Consider the following 15,943-nt stretch of genomic DNA (forward strand, 5'->3'; position numbering starts at 1 on the left):
GTGACATCTTCCATTCCATATTGAGACAAACATGCAACAGATCTGTGCCATTTTAACCTTTGCTTGCATCCTTTTTCAGTGCCTATCTAAAACCCCATTGGAAGAGAGGACCCAAAGTTCCTCCACTCTGACCTCCAAGTTTTGAGAAGGATGCGAGTAGAGAGGAAGTAAGGATTTGAGCTGAGATTAATTGGACAGAGCTCATGTCATTGTTTTTGTAGGTGGAATCTTATGTTGAATGGTATATTAGTTATGTTTGCACATACAGTACCAGTCAAAATGTTGGACACACCTCCTCCTTCCAGGGTTTTTCTTTATTTTTTTACTATTTTAATAATAGTGAAGACATCAAAACTATGAGATAACAAATATGGAATCATGTCGTAACCGAAACAGTGTTAAACAAATCAAAATATATTTTATATTTGAGATTCTTCAAAATAGCCACCCTTTGCCTTGATGACAGCTTTACACACTCTTGGCATTCTCTCAACCAGCTTCATGAGGTAGTCACCTGGAATGCATTTCAATGAACAGGTGTTCCTTGTTTTCTTCAATTTCATTCCTTCTTAATGCGTTTCAGCCAATCAGTTGTGTTGTGACAAGGTAGGGTGGTATACAGAAGATAGCCCTAAAAAAGTTCAAGTCCATATTATGTCAAAAACAGCAAGGAGAAACATTAGCAAGCCAGCCATCGAACCCCAGCTGGCTAGCTAACAGCACGCTTTAACTAGCAATACAAACCGATTGTCATAGCTAGCTAAAGTTAACCAAACAGGTTCGATGTTAGCTAGCAAGCCAGCCATCCATCTAACCTCCGCTAACGTTAGCTAGCTAACAGCAAGCTTTAACTTGGGGTCTTTTGTGTAGACATGTAACGTTAACGTTAGCTAGCTAGCTAAAAAATGTACTTAAATCCCGATCCTTAGAGTAACGTTAGCAAGCCAGCCATCGAACTCCAGCTGGCTAGCTAACAGCAAGCTTTAACTAGCAATACAAACCGATTGTCATAGCTAGCTAAAGTTAACCAAAAAGGTTCAACGTTAGATTCTTACCCGTATACATGGATGAAAGCTTCACGGCAGACTGATTCATTTTCAGAGTCAGAAAGATTCAGCATGGCACGATCGTCCTCCAGAAAGTAGTCCATCACAACAAACTCATCTCTCGGCATGTCTAGCCCACTCATTATTTCAGCCTATCATGGCTAGCAGGAAGGCTGCTGACTTTTTATGTGGCTAAACCAACTAGGCTCGTAATTTAACGATTTTATTCGTATTTATATATGGCATACAAGTTTGATATTAAGGCACATGAAAGTTTATCTCTTCGAGAAGGCATTTCTGTCAAAAAACGCATTTTGATAAAAATATTTTTTCCGTTCAAACGGCTAACCTGTGAAGTCGTGACTTGCGACATACGCCTAGTTTCCTGAGTTGGGTCATATATTATGGCAACAACAGCCAAATAAACAAAGAGAAATGACAGTCCATCATTACTTCAAGTCAATACAGAAAATGTAAAGAACTTTGAAAGTTTCTTCAAGTGCAGTAGCAAAAAGGATGATCTATGCATGTGTGGTTCGCACCGTGAAGCATGGAGGAGGTGTGATGATGTAGGGGTTTCTTTGCTGGTGACAATATAAGTGATTTATTTAGAATTCAAGGCACACTTAACCAGCATGGCTACCACAGCATTCTGCAGCGATATGCCATCCCATCTGGTTTGCGCTTACTGGAACTATCATTTGTTTTTCAACACGACAATGACCCAACACACCTCTAGGCTGTGTAAGGGCTATTTGACCAAGAAGGAGAGTGATGGAGTGCTGCATCAGATGACCTGGCCTCCACAATCACCCGACCTCAACCCATTTGAGATGGTTTGGGATGAATTGGACCGCAGAGTGAAGGAAAAGCAGCCAACAAGTGCTCAGCATATGTGGGAACTCCTTCAAGACTGTTGGAAAACCATTCCAGGTGAAGCTGGTTGAGAGAATGCCAAGAGTGTGCAAAGCTGTCATCAAAGCAAGGTTTTTTTCTGGTGGATTAAATTGAAATTGCGATATTTGGGAAATTATTTCCTTTTCAAATAACTGAAAGTGCGAGTTTGTAATCTGAAACAAGGGAAAAAGCCCATTCTTGAACATTGAGTAAGACATTCTTATTAATTTGTTAAAGAACCAGTTTGGACCTTAGTAGAACTTTTGTATGACTGAAGCCTGTCATGGGAGTTCTAATGCTTTAATATTTCATCCTTTCTGCCCTCTGATTTCATATTCATTATATGAATAGGCCCATTTAATTTTGTCTGGTTTGCCGTTCCAAATAAAATGGAATCTTTTTTTATCATATAATTTAAATAACTGTTCTCTAGGTGTAGGCAAGACCACAAATAGGTCAACTGGGATATGACTAAAGAGTTAATCTGGGTGATTTTTCCACAAATAGACAGGTATTTTCCTTTCCATGGTAGCAAGTTTTGTGATTCAATATGCAATATACACTGCTCAAAAAATAAAGGGAACACTTAAACAACACAATGTAACTCCAAGTCAATCACACTTCTGTGAAATCAAACTGTCCACTTAGGAAGCAACACTGATTGACAATAAATTTCACATGCTGTTGTGCAAATGGAATAGACAAAAGGTGGAAATTATAGGCAATTAGCAAGACAACCCCCAAAACAGGAGTGATTCTGCAGGTGGTGACCACAGACCACTTCTCAGTTCCTATGCTTCCTGGCTGATGTTTTGGTCACTTTTGAATGCTGGCGGTGCTCTCACTCTAGTGGTAGCATGAGACGGAGTCTACAAACCACACAAGTGGCTCAGGTAGTGCAGTTCATCCAGGATGGCACATCAATGCGAACTGTGGCAAAAAGGTTTGCTGTGTCTGTCAGCGTAGTGTCCAGAGCATGCAGGCGCTACCAGGAGACAGGCCAGTACATCAGGAGACGTGGAGGAGGCCGTAGGAGGGCAACAACCCAGCAGCAGGACCGCTACCTCCGCCTTTGTGCAAGGAGGTGCACTGCCAGCGCCCTGCAAAATGACCTCCAGCAGGCCACAAATGTGCTGTTGCTTCCTAAGTGGACAGTTTGATTTCACAGAAGTGTGATTGACTTGGAGTTACATTGTGTTGTTTAAGTGTTCCCTTTATTTTTTTGAGCAGTGTACTACACTCATCATAATTTGGTTGTAATCCAGAGAGGTTAGAAAAAGTATCCAGATCCTCTATGAGGCTGTGGAGGGATCCAAATTGTGGATTTAAAAGAAAACATGAATCATCAGCTTACAATGACACCTTTGTTTTTAAGCCCTGAATTTCTAAAACCTTGAGGTTGGGTCTGATTTTAATAGCTAACATTTCGATGGCCATAATAAATAGATATGTCGATGGTGGACAACCTTGTTTTACTCCTCTTGACAGTTTAAAACTTTCTAAGAATTAGCCATTATTTACTATTTTACACCTAGGGTTACTATACATGACTTTAACCAATTTTATAAGGGATTCTCCAAAATTGAAATGTTCCAGGCATTTATATATAAATATATATATATAAAGTCAGCTATGAATAGCAGGCCTGATTTCTCAGATTTTTCATTGCGTTCTATTGTTTCCAGTACTTGTCTTGTATCGTCCATGTAAAAACCTTTCTGATTAGAATGAATAATATCTGACAATACCTTTTTAATTCTATGCGCTATACATTTCGCTAGAATTTTTGCATCCCAACACTGAAGTGTAAGGGGCCTCCAATTTTGTTATGGACTGGATCTTTATGTGTAACCTTTATTTAACTAGGCAATTCAGTTAAGAACACATTTTTATGAACAATGACGGCCTACCCCGGCCAAACCCGGACGACGCTGGGCCAATTGTGCTGTGCCTTAGATCGCTGTGCCACTCGGGAGCATATTACCACTTGCATCCTGCTTCAGTAATAATGAAATGGAGACCTTCTTGTTAGGTGTCCGATAATCTACCAGTTACATGGGAGAGGTTAAAACATGCTAATAATGTTCCTCTGAGTATATCAAAAAAAGTTTGGTATACCTCAACTGGTATGCCATCCAGCCCTGGAGTTTTCCCGGACTTAAAGGCTTTAATTGCATCAAGTACCTCCTCTGTAATTTCGCATTCACATGAGTTTTTCTGTACAGCTGTTAATTTTACATTATCAATAGAAATCCATACAATTAGCTTCAATTAGAGGAGATGGAGGAGACTGAAATTAAAACATATGCTTAAATTACCTTGCTTCCTCTTTCAAAATATAATTTGGTGAATCATGGGTGACTAACCGATTGCGTGGTTACAAGTGGTCTGTAGTTGTGAGGCCGGTTGAATATACTGCCAAATTCTCCAAAATGACATTGCAGGTGGCTTATGGTAGAGAGCTCTGGTGGACATTCCTGCAGTCAGCATGCCAATTCCATGCTCACTCAAAACTTGAGAAATCTGTGGCATTGTGTTGGTGACAAAACTGCACATTTTAGAGTGGCCTTTTATTGTCCCCAGCACAAGGTGCACCTGTGTAATGATCATGCTGTTTTAAAAGCTTCTTGGCAAAGGAGAAATGCTCACTAACAGAGATTGAAACAAATTTGTTCACAACATTTTCAGAGAAATGTGCTTATTGAGCATCTGGGATCTTTTATTTCAGCTCATGAAGCATGGGCCCAACACTTTACATGTTGCATTTGATTATTTTTCAACTATTCACCCCCCCCCCCCCCCCCCCTAAAGTCAATACTTTGTAGAGCCAGCTTTGCAGCAATTACAGCTGCAAGTCTCTTGGGGTATGTCTTTATAAACTTGGCACATCTAGCCACTGCGATTTTTGCACATCTTCAAGGCAAAACTGCTCCAGGTCCTTCAAGTTAGATGGGTTCCGCTGGTGTACAGTAATCTTTAACCTCTAACGAGCACCTACCCCGGGTCCGGGAGCACCCCCCCCCCCCCCCCCCCCCCCATACACTGATTATCATCGCTAGCATAGCGTCACAATTAAATAGTAGCATCTAAATATCATTAAATCACAAGTCCAAGACACCTAATGAAAGATACAGATCCTGTGAATAAAGCCACCATTTCAGATTTTTAAAATGTTTTACAGGGAAGACACAATATGTAAATCTATTAGCTAAACACGTTAGCAAAAATCAACATTTTTCTTGTCCACCATTTTCTCTCAACACCAGTAGCTATCAACAATTCGGCTAAACTAAGATATTGATAGCCACTAACCAAGAAAAAAACTCATCAGATGACAGTCTGATAACATATTTATGGTATAGGATAGGTTTTGTAAGAAAAATGTGCATATTTCAGGTATAAATCATAGTTTGCCATTGCAGCCAGCATCACAAATCTCACCAAAGCTCCTAGAATTACTATAGACAGCAACGTGTATTACCAATTTACTCATCATAAAACATTTCTTAAAAATACACAGGACATAGCAATGGACAGACACAGATCTTGTGAATTCAGACAACATTTCAGATTTTCTAAGTGTTTTACGGCGAAAACACAATAAATCGTTATATTAGCATACCACATACGCAAACGTTACCCGAGCACTGATTCTAGCCAAAGAGAGCGATATCATATCATCGCCAAAATATATTAATTTTTTCACTAACCTTCTCAGAATCCTTCAGATGACACTCCTGTAACATCATATTACAACATACATATACAGTTTGTTCGAAAATGTGCATATTTAGCCATAAAAACGCGTGGTTATACAATGAAAATAGTAGCAAAACAAGCCTGGTAAAGTCGGTCGCCATCTTTGAGTGATCTAGTTTAATCAATAGCTAATCATATACTTGACTAAAAAATACAGGGTTGACAGGAATCGAAAAACAAATTAGTTCTTAATGCAATCGCTGATTTACATTTTTTAAATTATCCTTACTTTTCAATACAGGTTGCGCCAAGCGAAGCTATAGCAAACAAGATGGCGACATAAACGTTTAACATTTATCGACAGAAACACGATTTATCATCATAAATTGTTCTTACTGTGAGCTGTTCTTCCATCAGAATCTTGGGCAAAGAATTCTTTCTTGGGTCTAATCTTCTTTTGGTCGAAAGATGTCCACTTGTCCGTCGAAATCGCCACTAACGTACGACCGGGAGCCCGAAATGTGCCGAGCGCGTCAAAGTGCACAACAAAGCAATGCCTCAAAATCGCACTAAACGGATATAAATTGCTATGAAACGGTTTAAATTAACTACCTTATGATGTTTTTAACTCCTATAACGAGTAGAAACATGACCGGAAAAATATAACTGGCTACACTAATGCTTGGAAAAAGAGCCGTTCAGTGTCCTCCGCACGCATGACGCATCTGGGAAAGAGTTCCTACCTACACTTGTTTTTGTGTTATAGTGGCTGTGATTGGGCAATCGATACCATTCAAATCGTCATCACGTAAAGGCATCCAGGGGAAGACGTAAGCAGTGTCCGTATCCTCATAGCAATAACAGTGGCCTTAAAACTGACTCCAGATCAGGGGCCAAAATGTGTGAAATCTGACTCCATGTCAGGGAAATTGCTGTAGAATGAGTTCTGTTCCACTCAGAGACAAAATTCCAACGCCTATAGAAACTAGAGACTGTTTTCTATCCAATAATAATAATAATATGCATATTGTACGATCAAGAATTTTGTAGGAAGCCGTTTCGTCTGTAATGCAATTATGCTAATGAGAAAACAGCACCCCCTGTAGTCGCAAGAAGTTAAGTCATACCACAGATTCTCAATTTGATTGAGGTCTGGGCTTTGACTAGGCCATTCCAAGACATTTAAATGTTTCCGCTTATTAAACCACTCCAGTGTTGTTAGCGGTATGCTTAGTGTCATTGTCCTGCTGGAAGGTGAACCTCTGTTCCAGTCTCAAATCTCTGGAAGACTGAAATAGATTTCCCTCAAAAATGTCCCTGTATTTAGCGCCATCCAAGACTCCTTCAATTATGACCAGTTTCCCAGTCCCTGCTGATGAACAACATCCCCAAAGCATGATGCTGCCACCACCATGCTTCACCTTGGGGATGGTGTTCTCGGGGTGATGAGAGTTGTTGTGTTTCCGCCAGACATAGAGTTTTCCTTGATGGCCAAAAAGCTCAATTTTAGTCTCATCTGACCATAGTACCTTCTTCCATATGTCTGGGGAGTCTCCCACATGCCTTTTGGCGAACACCAAACGTGTTGCTTTTTTTTCTTTAAGCAATGGCTTTTTCTGGCCACTCTTCCGTAAAGTGGTCCTATGGACAGATAATCCAATCTCCGCTGTGGAACTTTCCAGCTCCTTCAGGGTTATCTTTGGTCTCCTCCTTGCCTGGTCCGTGAGTTTTGGTGGGCGGCCCTCTCTTGGCAGGTTTGTTGCGGTGCCATATTCTTTCCATTTTTTTTATAATGGATTTAATGGTGCTCCTTGGGATGTTCAAAGTTTCTGATATGTTTTTATAACCCAACCCTTATCTGTACTTCTCCACAACTTTGTCCCTGACCTGTTTGGAGAGCTCCTTGGTATTCATGGTGCAGCTTTCTTGGTGGTGTTGCAGACTCTGGGGCATTTCAGAACAGGTGTATTTCTACTGAGATCATGTGATAGATTATGTGACACTTAGATTGCACACAGGTGGACTTTATTTAACTAATTATGTGACTTCTGATGGTAATTGTTTGCACCAGCTCTTATTTAGGGGCATCATAGCAAACGGGGTGAATGCATATACACGCACCACTTTTCCTTTTTTTATTTTAAACAAGTTATTTATTTAATTTCACTTAACCAATTTGGACTATTTTGTGTATGTCCATTACGTGAAATCCAAATAAAATCTATTTAAATGACACGGTGTATTGCAACAAGATAGGAAAAATGCCAAGGGGGATGAATACTTTTGCAAGGCATTGTAGTAATTGTTGGTGGACATTTTAATGCTTTCCAGAAAACATTGTACATCTTTGAACCATGTTTCTTTACTTACGGTTCTATATTTAAAAACATCTGATCTCAAGTTTGGCCTATCCACTCGCAGAACACTTGAATTGTACAATATTTGCATAATATTCTCTTAAAAATTCTTCAAACTGTTGGTTGTTGATCATTGCTAGACAGCCAAGTCTTGCCATAGATTTTCAAGACGATTTAAGTCAAAACTGTAATTAACCCACTCAGGAACATTCAATGTCATCTTGGTAAGCAACTCCAGTGTATATTTGGCCTTGTGTTCAAGGTCATTGTCCTGCTGAAAGGTGAATCAATCTCTCAGTGTCTGGTGGAAAGCAGACTGAACCAGGTTTTCCTCTAGGAATCTGACTCTGCTTAGTTCCATTCCATTTCTTTTTTATCCTGAAAAATTCCCCAGTCCTTACCGATTACAGGCATACCCATAACATGATGCAGCCACCACTATGCTTGAAAATATGCAGTGGTACTCAGTAATGTGATGTTTCCCCAAACATAACACTTTATTCAAGACAAAAATGCATTGCTTTGACACATTTTTTTTCAGTACTACTTAAGTGCCTTGTTACAAACAGGAAGCATGTAATTGAAATATTTGTGTTCTGTACAGGCTTCCTTCTTTTTACTCTATCAATTTGGTTAGTATTGTAGGGTAACTACAATACTGTTGATCTATCCACAGCCAATAAACTTTGTAACTGTTTTAAAGTCACCATTGGCCTCATGGTAAAATCCCTGAGCGGTTTCCTTCCTCCCCGGCAACTGAGTTCGGTAGAACGCCTGTATCTTTGTAATGACTGGGTGTGTTGATACACCATCCAAAAGGTAATTCATAACTGCACCATGCTCAAAGGGATATTCAATGTCTGCTTTTTTTATATTCACCCATCTAACAATAGGTGCCCTTTTTTGCAAGGCATTGGAAAACATCCCTGGTCTTTGTGTTTGAAATTCACTGCTTAGCTGAAGGACCTTACAGATAATTGTATGTGTGAGGTACAAAGATAAGGTAGTCATTCAAAAGCATGTTCATTTTTACTCCGGAAATTATTTAGGCTTGCCGTAAGAAAGGGGTTGAATACTTATTGGTTGAATACTTATTGATTCAAGACATTTCAACTTGAATTTTTAATGAATAAGTAAAATTTTAAAATACGTAATTCCACTTTGACATTATGGGATATTGTATGTAGGCCAGTGAGACATAATCTCAATGTAATAAATGTTAAATTCAGTCTGTAACAACAAAATGTGGAAAAAGTAAAGGGGTGTGAATACTTTCTGAAAGCATTGTAAGCATGATTATGAAATATGAAGCACTACAGAGTCATCTAACCACAGACAACGACAGTCAACTGGTGTGTGAGTGTTTATTGATGCGGGCAGCCTACAGTACAGTGATATGTAAATTCCAATCCTGATTCTCAAGCCAATCAAACCTACTTTTTGAGTTCTGACATGACATGGCAGGTTCTAATAATTCAATGTCAACTTGCTGACAAATATCAATAGAGCATAAATATGAGGGGGGGAGAAAAATAAACTGAATTGACTGTCTAACTGTAAACATAATATAGACACAAATACATTATCGATGTGTAAAGGGGTACTCCAGCATTGAATCATTCTTACAATATGCTGTGTTGTTATAATTACACTCATTGAACAATTTCCTGGATGGGCGGATTTACAGTGCCTTCGGAAAGTATTCAGACCCCTTGACTTTTTCACATTTTGTTACATTACAGCCTTATTCTAAAACATGTTTTTTTTAAATACTCAGCATTCTTTTTTCTTTTTTCTTTTATCCCCTTTTCTCCCCAATTTTCGTGGTATCCGATCGCTAGTAATTACTATCTTGTCTCATCGCTACAACTCCCGTACGGGCTCGGGAGAGCCGAAGGTCGAAAGCCATGCGTCCTCCGAAGCACAACCCAACCAAGCTGCACTGCTTCTTAACACAGCGCGCCTCCAACCCGGAAGCGAGCCGCACCAATGTGTCGGAGGAAACACCGTGTACCTGGCCCCCTTGGTTAGCGCACTGCGCCCGGCCCGCCACAGGGGTCGCTGGAGCGCGATGAGACAAGGATGTCCCTACCGTCCAAACCCTCCCTAACCCGGACGACGCTAGGCCAATTGTGCGTCGCCCCACGGACCTCCCGGTCGCGGCCGGCTGCGACAGAGCCTGGGCGCGAACCCAGAGACTCTGGTGGCGCAGCAAGCACTGCGATGCAGTGCCCTAGACCACTGCGCCACCCGGGAGTCCCTAATACTCAGCATTCTTCACACAATACCCCATAATGACAAAGCGAAAAACAGATTTTTTTAATTTTTGCCAAATGCATAAAAAATAAAAAACAGAAATACCTTATAAGTATTCAGATCCTTTGCTAGGAGACTTGAAATTGAGCTCAGGTGCATCCTGTTTCCATTGATCACCCTTGAGATGTTCCTACAACTTGATTGGAGTCCACCTGTGGGAAATTCAATTGATTGGACATGATTTGGGGCGGCAGGTAGCCTAGTGCTTAGAGCGTTGGGCCAGTAAACGAAAGGTTGCTGGATGGAATCCCTGAGCTGACAAGGTAAAAATCTGTCGTTCTGACCCTGAACAAGGCAGCTAAACCACTGTTCCACAGTAGGCTGTCATTGTAAATAAGAATTTGTTATTAAATAACATAGCCTAGTTAAATAAAGGTAAAACATGTGGAAAAGCTCACCCTTGTCTATATAAGGTCCCACAGTTGACAATGCATGTCAACAGTTCTCCAGATCTGGGGAAAGGTACTAAAAAATGTCTGCAGCATTGAAGGTCCCCGAAAACAGAGTAGTCAGGATCGAGGGAAGATGAACGTAGCAAAGTATATAGATCCTTGGTGAAACCCTGCACCAGAGTGCTCAGGACCTCAGACTGGGGCGAAGGTTCACCTTCCAACAGGACAACGACCCTAAGCGCAAGAAAACACAGGAGTGTCTTCGGGACAAGTCTTTGAATGTCCTTGAGCCAGAGCCCGGATTTAAACCTGATTGAACATCAAACCAAAAAACGAAAAACAACAACTTTACATTGAAATACTTACTTATAAGCCCTTAAGCAACAATGCAGTTTTAAGAAGAGAAAAATAAGTGTTAAAAATAAGTGTTAACGTATTTACTTTAATAAATTGAAGTTAAAAAAAGATAAAAAAAAATAAAAAAAGAAGAATAACAAATAATTTATGAACAACAAAAAAATTGTTGATGGTGCAGCTGTAGAACGTCTTGAGGATCTGAGGACCCATGACACATCTTTTCAGTCTCCTGAGGGGGAAAAGGCATTGTCGTAACCTCTTCACAACTCTTGGTGTGTTTGGACCATGATAGTTTGTTGGTGATGTGGACACCAAGGAACTTGAAGCTTTCAACCTGCTCCAATACAGCCCCGTCGATGAGAATGATGGCGTGCTCGGTCCTCCTTTTCCTGTAGTCCACAACCATCTCCTTTATCTTGATCATGTTGAGGGAGAGTTTGTTATCCTGGCACCACACTGCCAGGTCTCTAAATTCCTCTCTATAGGCTTTCTCATCATTGTCGGTGATCAGGCACTGTTGTGTCGTCAACAAACTTAATGATGGTGTTGGAGTCGTGCTTGGCCATGCAGTCATGGGTGAACAGCGAGTACAGAATGGGACTGAGAACGCCCCCCTGAGGTGCCCCCGTGATGAGGATCAACATGGCATATGTGTTGTTACCTACCCTTACCAACTGTGGAGCGGCACGTCAGGAAGTCCAGGATCCAGTTGCAGCGGGATGTGTTTAGTCCCAGGGTCCTTAGCTTAGCGATGAGTTTTGAGGGCACTATGTTGTTGAACGCTGAGCTGTAGTCGCATTCTCACAGAGGTGATCCTTTTGTCCAAGTGTGAAAGGGCAGTGTGGAGTGCAATAGAGATTGCATTATCTGTGGATCTGTTGGGGCGGTATGCAAATTGGAGTGGGTCTAGGGTTTCTGGGCAAATGGTGTTGATGTGAGCCATGACCAGCCTTTCGAAGCACTTCATGGCTACAGATATGCTACGGGTCGGTAGTCATTTAGGCAGGTTACCTTGGTGTTCTTAGGCACGGGGACTACGGTGGTCTGCTTGAAACATGTTGGTATTACAGACTCGGTCAGGGACAGGTTGAAAATGTTAGCGAAGACACTTGCCAGTTGGTCAGTACATGCTCAGAGTACATGTCCTGGTAATTCGGCTGGCCCTGCGGCCTTGTGAATGTTGACCTGTTTAAAGGCCTTACTCACAGTCGTCCGGAACAGTTGATGCTCTCATGCATGCTTCAGTTTTGCTTGCCTCGAAGCGAGCAAAAAAGTTATTTAGCTCGTCTCATAGGCTTGTGTCACTGGGCAGCTCGTGGCTGTGCTTCCCTTGGTAGTCCGTAACAGTTAGCAATCAACGCCACATCCGACGAGCTTCGGAGCCGGTGTAGTACGATTCAATCTTAGTCCTGTATTGATGCTTTGCCTGTTTGATGGTTCGTAGGAGGGCATTGCGGGATTTCTTATAAGCATCCAGGTTAGAGTTCTGCTCCTTGAATGCCCCAGCTCTTCCCTTTAGCTCAGTGTGGATGTTGCCTGCAATCCATAGCTTCTGGTTGGGGTATGTACGTACGGTCACTGTAGGGACGACTTCATGTGGTGTAGTGACTGATGTGGTGTAGTCCTCAATGCCACCGGAAGGATCCTAGAACATTTTCCAGTCTGTGCTAGCAAAACAGTCCTGTAGTTTTGCATCTGCGTCATCTGACCACTTCCTTATTGAGCGAGTCACTGGTACTCCTTGCTTTAGTTTTTGCTTGTAAGCAGGAATCAGGAGGATAGAGTTATAGTCAGATTTGCCAAATGGAGGACGAAGGGAGAGCTTTGTACACATCTCTGTGTGTGGAGTAAAGGTGGTCTAGAGTTTTTTCTTCTGGTTGCACATTTAACATGCTTGTAGAAATTAGGTAAAACGGATTTAAGTTTCCCTGCATTAAAGTCGCCTGCCACTAGGAGCGCCTTCTCTGGATGAGCATTTTCTTGTTTGCTTATGGTCTTATACAGCCTGTTGAGTGCGGTCTTAGTGCCATCATTGGGTTGTGGTGGTAAATAGACAGCTACGAAAAATATAGATGAAAACTCTCTTGGTAAATAGTGTGGTCTACAGCTTATCATGAGATACTCTACCTCAGGTGAGCAAAACCTTAAGACTTCCTTAATATTAGATTTTGTGCACAGCTGTTATTTACAAATAGACACAGACCGCCACCCCTTGTCTTACCTGAGGCAGCTATTCTATCTTGCCGATGGACTGAAAACCCAGCCAGCTGTATGTTATCCATGTCATGGTTCAGCCATAACTCGGTGAAACTTAAGATATTACAGTTTTTAATGTCCCATTGGTAGAATAGTCTTGATCGGAGCTCATCCATTTTGTTATCCAATGATTACACATTGTCACGCCCTGACCATAGTTTGCTTTGTATGTTTCTATGTTTTGTTTGGTCAGGGTGTGATCTGAGTGGGCATTCTATGTTGTATGTCTAGTTTGTCTGTTTCTGTGTTTGGCATGATATCGTTCTCAATCTGAGAAAGGTGTTAGTCGTTGTCTCTGATTGGGAACCATATTTAGGTAGCCTGTTTTGTCATTGTGGGTTGTGGGTGATTGTCTATGTGTAGTGTTTTGTGTCCGCACTATTATTCGATAGCTTCACGTTCGTTGTTCGTTATTTTTGTATAGTTCGTTCAGTGTTCTCTTTTTAAATAAATATCAAGATGAACACTTACCATGCTGCATATTGTTCCTCTGATCCTTCCAACTACTCCTCCTCAGATGAGGAGGAAGAAGAATGTGACACACATTGGCGAATAGGACTGAGAGGGATTACTCACTTGCCGTTGGATCCTATACGGGGCACCCCGACCTACGTCCCCGATATCTTTGTCTCTTCTTCATGCAAATGACAGGGATTTTGGCCTTGTCGGGTGTCTGAAGTAAATTCTTTGTGAGCGACTCGTTAAAGAAGAAATCTTCGTCCAGTATGAGGTGAGTAATTGCTGTCCTGATATCCAGAAGCTCTTTTCAGTCATAAGTGACGATGGCAGAAACATTATGTGCAAAATAAGTTACAAATAATGTGAAAAAACGCACACAATAACAACATTTGGTTAGGAGCCCATAAAACGTCAGCCATGTCCTCTGGCCATCTCTTCTGGTGCCATTATGGCTAAAGATTTGAAAATAGTTGTGCAGCAACGCTCCCCATCCAACCTGACAGGAGCTTGAGAGGATCTGCAGAGAAGAATGAGAGAAAATCCCTAAATACAGGTGTGCCAAGCTTGTAACGTCAAACCCAAGACGACTTGATGCTGTAATGGCTGCCAAAGGTGCTTAAACAAAGTACTAACTAAAGAGTCTGAATACTTTTGTAAATGGGATATTTCCCTTTTTAATTTTTTATTAATTAGCAAAAATTTCTAGACCTGTTTTTGCTTTGTCATTATGGGGTATAGTGTTTAGATTGATGAGGATATTTTTTTTGTAATCAATTTTAGAATAAAGCTGTGGCGTAACAAAATGTGAAGAAAGTCAAGGGGTCTGAATACTTTCCGAAGGCAATGTATGTAATACTCTAGTATAATAACTACACTTGAAGAGTAAACTGATATAATAGGCTACTGTAAACAATTGGGTGGAAGGTTTTGGCCTATTATGTATTTCATTCCCAACCCAACACATTGGATTAAAATCAGTATTGTATGTTTTGGTGTATTTTGTTACAATACTTTAAACATGGACATGCGACTGTTACAGCTTCAATATATCACCATCAAAGTGAAATTGCACAACACAATGTTCCTTGTTAGAAGATAGAGAGACTTTAACGAAGACATATGCATGCCTAATGTGAAATGTGGTCAGTTAAATTATCCAAATAACGTTTTATTGGTGTTTCTTCCAAACAACAAATGGTTGTAAGAAAACAGATGCAAATTAACCACAAAACGGCCAACCAGACGTTCTCCTAGTTATTGCTTTCCAAGACAGGAAAACTTTTGCGACTTTTCTACATTTTCGCCTTAATGCAATTTCCCCCCTCTTGCACTATTAAGATGAATGATTTTCATGATTGAAAATTAAATCAATGTGGACGATAAAAGCATGCAGTGCTTCCCTGGAGCAGATCAACATCATTAACTTTTAATCACCTGCTTTCAGACCACAAATGGTTTATTACTGTTCAGTCAATGATGATGTGGCTTATATAATTAACATTAGTAGAGCTTATTTGATATCAAAGGAAATAGAAAGTCAAATGGTTATCAAGTGCCCAGTAAAACATTGAGCGTTTGAGTGATGGGACCCACCACATTTGGGGTTGAAACCACTAAAGAGCCCTTAGATAAGTAGCCTAAGTCATTCACTACCTTTTTCTTAGCCTCCCTTTGCTATTTCATTTATCCTTTTCTCTATCGCTCTCTCACTCTCTATCCCTCTCTATCCCTCTCTCTCGCTCTTTCTCTCTCTCTCTCGCTCTTTCTCGCTCTCTTTCCATAGCTTTTACTTTAATCAGACCAAATGGCACAGGAGGACAGAGGCAGTGAGGGAAGGGAGGGGGAGAGAGAGTGAAAGAAAGGAAGAGAATCAGAGAGACAGAAAGAGAAGGGTTTTTACTAAGGATGTAAGTGAGAGAGAGAGAAGCAGACAGCCAGAGATAGCTTCTCCAAACGGTAGGGAGAGAGGAGGGAGGGACACATAGACAGACATGGAGGGAGGGGGGGAGTGGAGGAGAGAGGTGACAAATGGCCTTATTATCAGGCCTAATAGAATTTCCCCTGATCCCAGAGGGAAGTAGAATGGACTCTCCCCTCCTCCTCCTCCCTCCATCTGTTAGGGTTGGAGATATAATTTCATCACTCTGCAGATAATTGTGTGCAT

This window comes from Salvelinus fontinalis, chromosome 1 (assembly GCF_029448725.1).
Source record: "Salvelinus fontinalis isolate EN_2023a chromosome 1, ASM2944872v1, whole genome shotgun sequence".
Taxonomy (NCBI): domain Eukaryota; kingdom Metazoa; phylum Chordata; class Actinopteri; order Salmoniformes; family Salmonidae; genus Salvelinus; species Salvelinus fontinalis.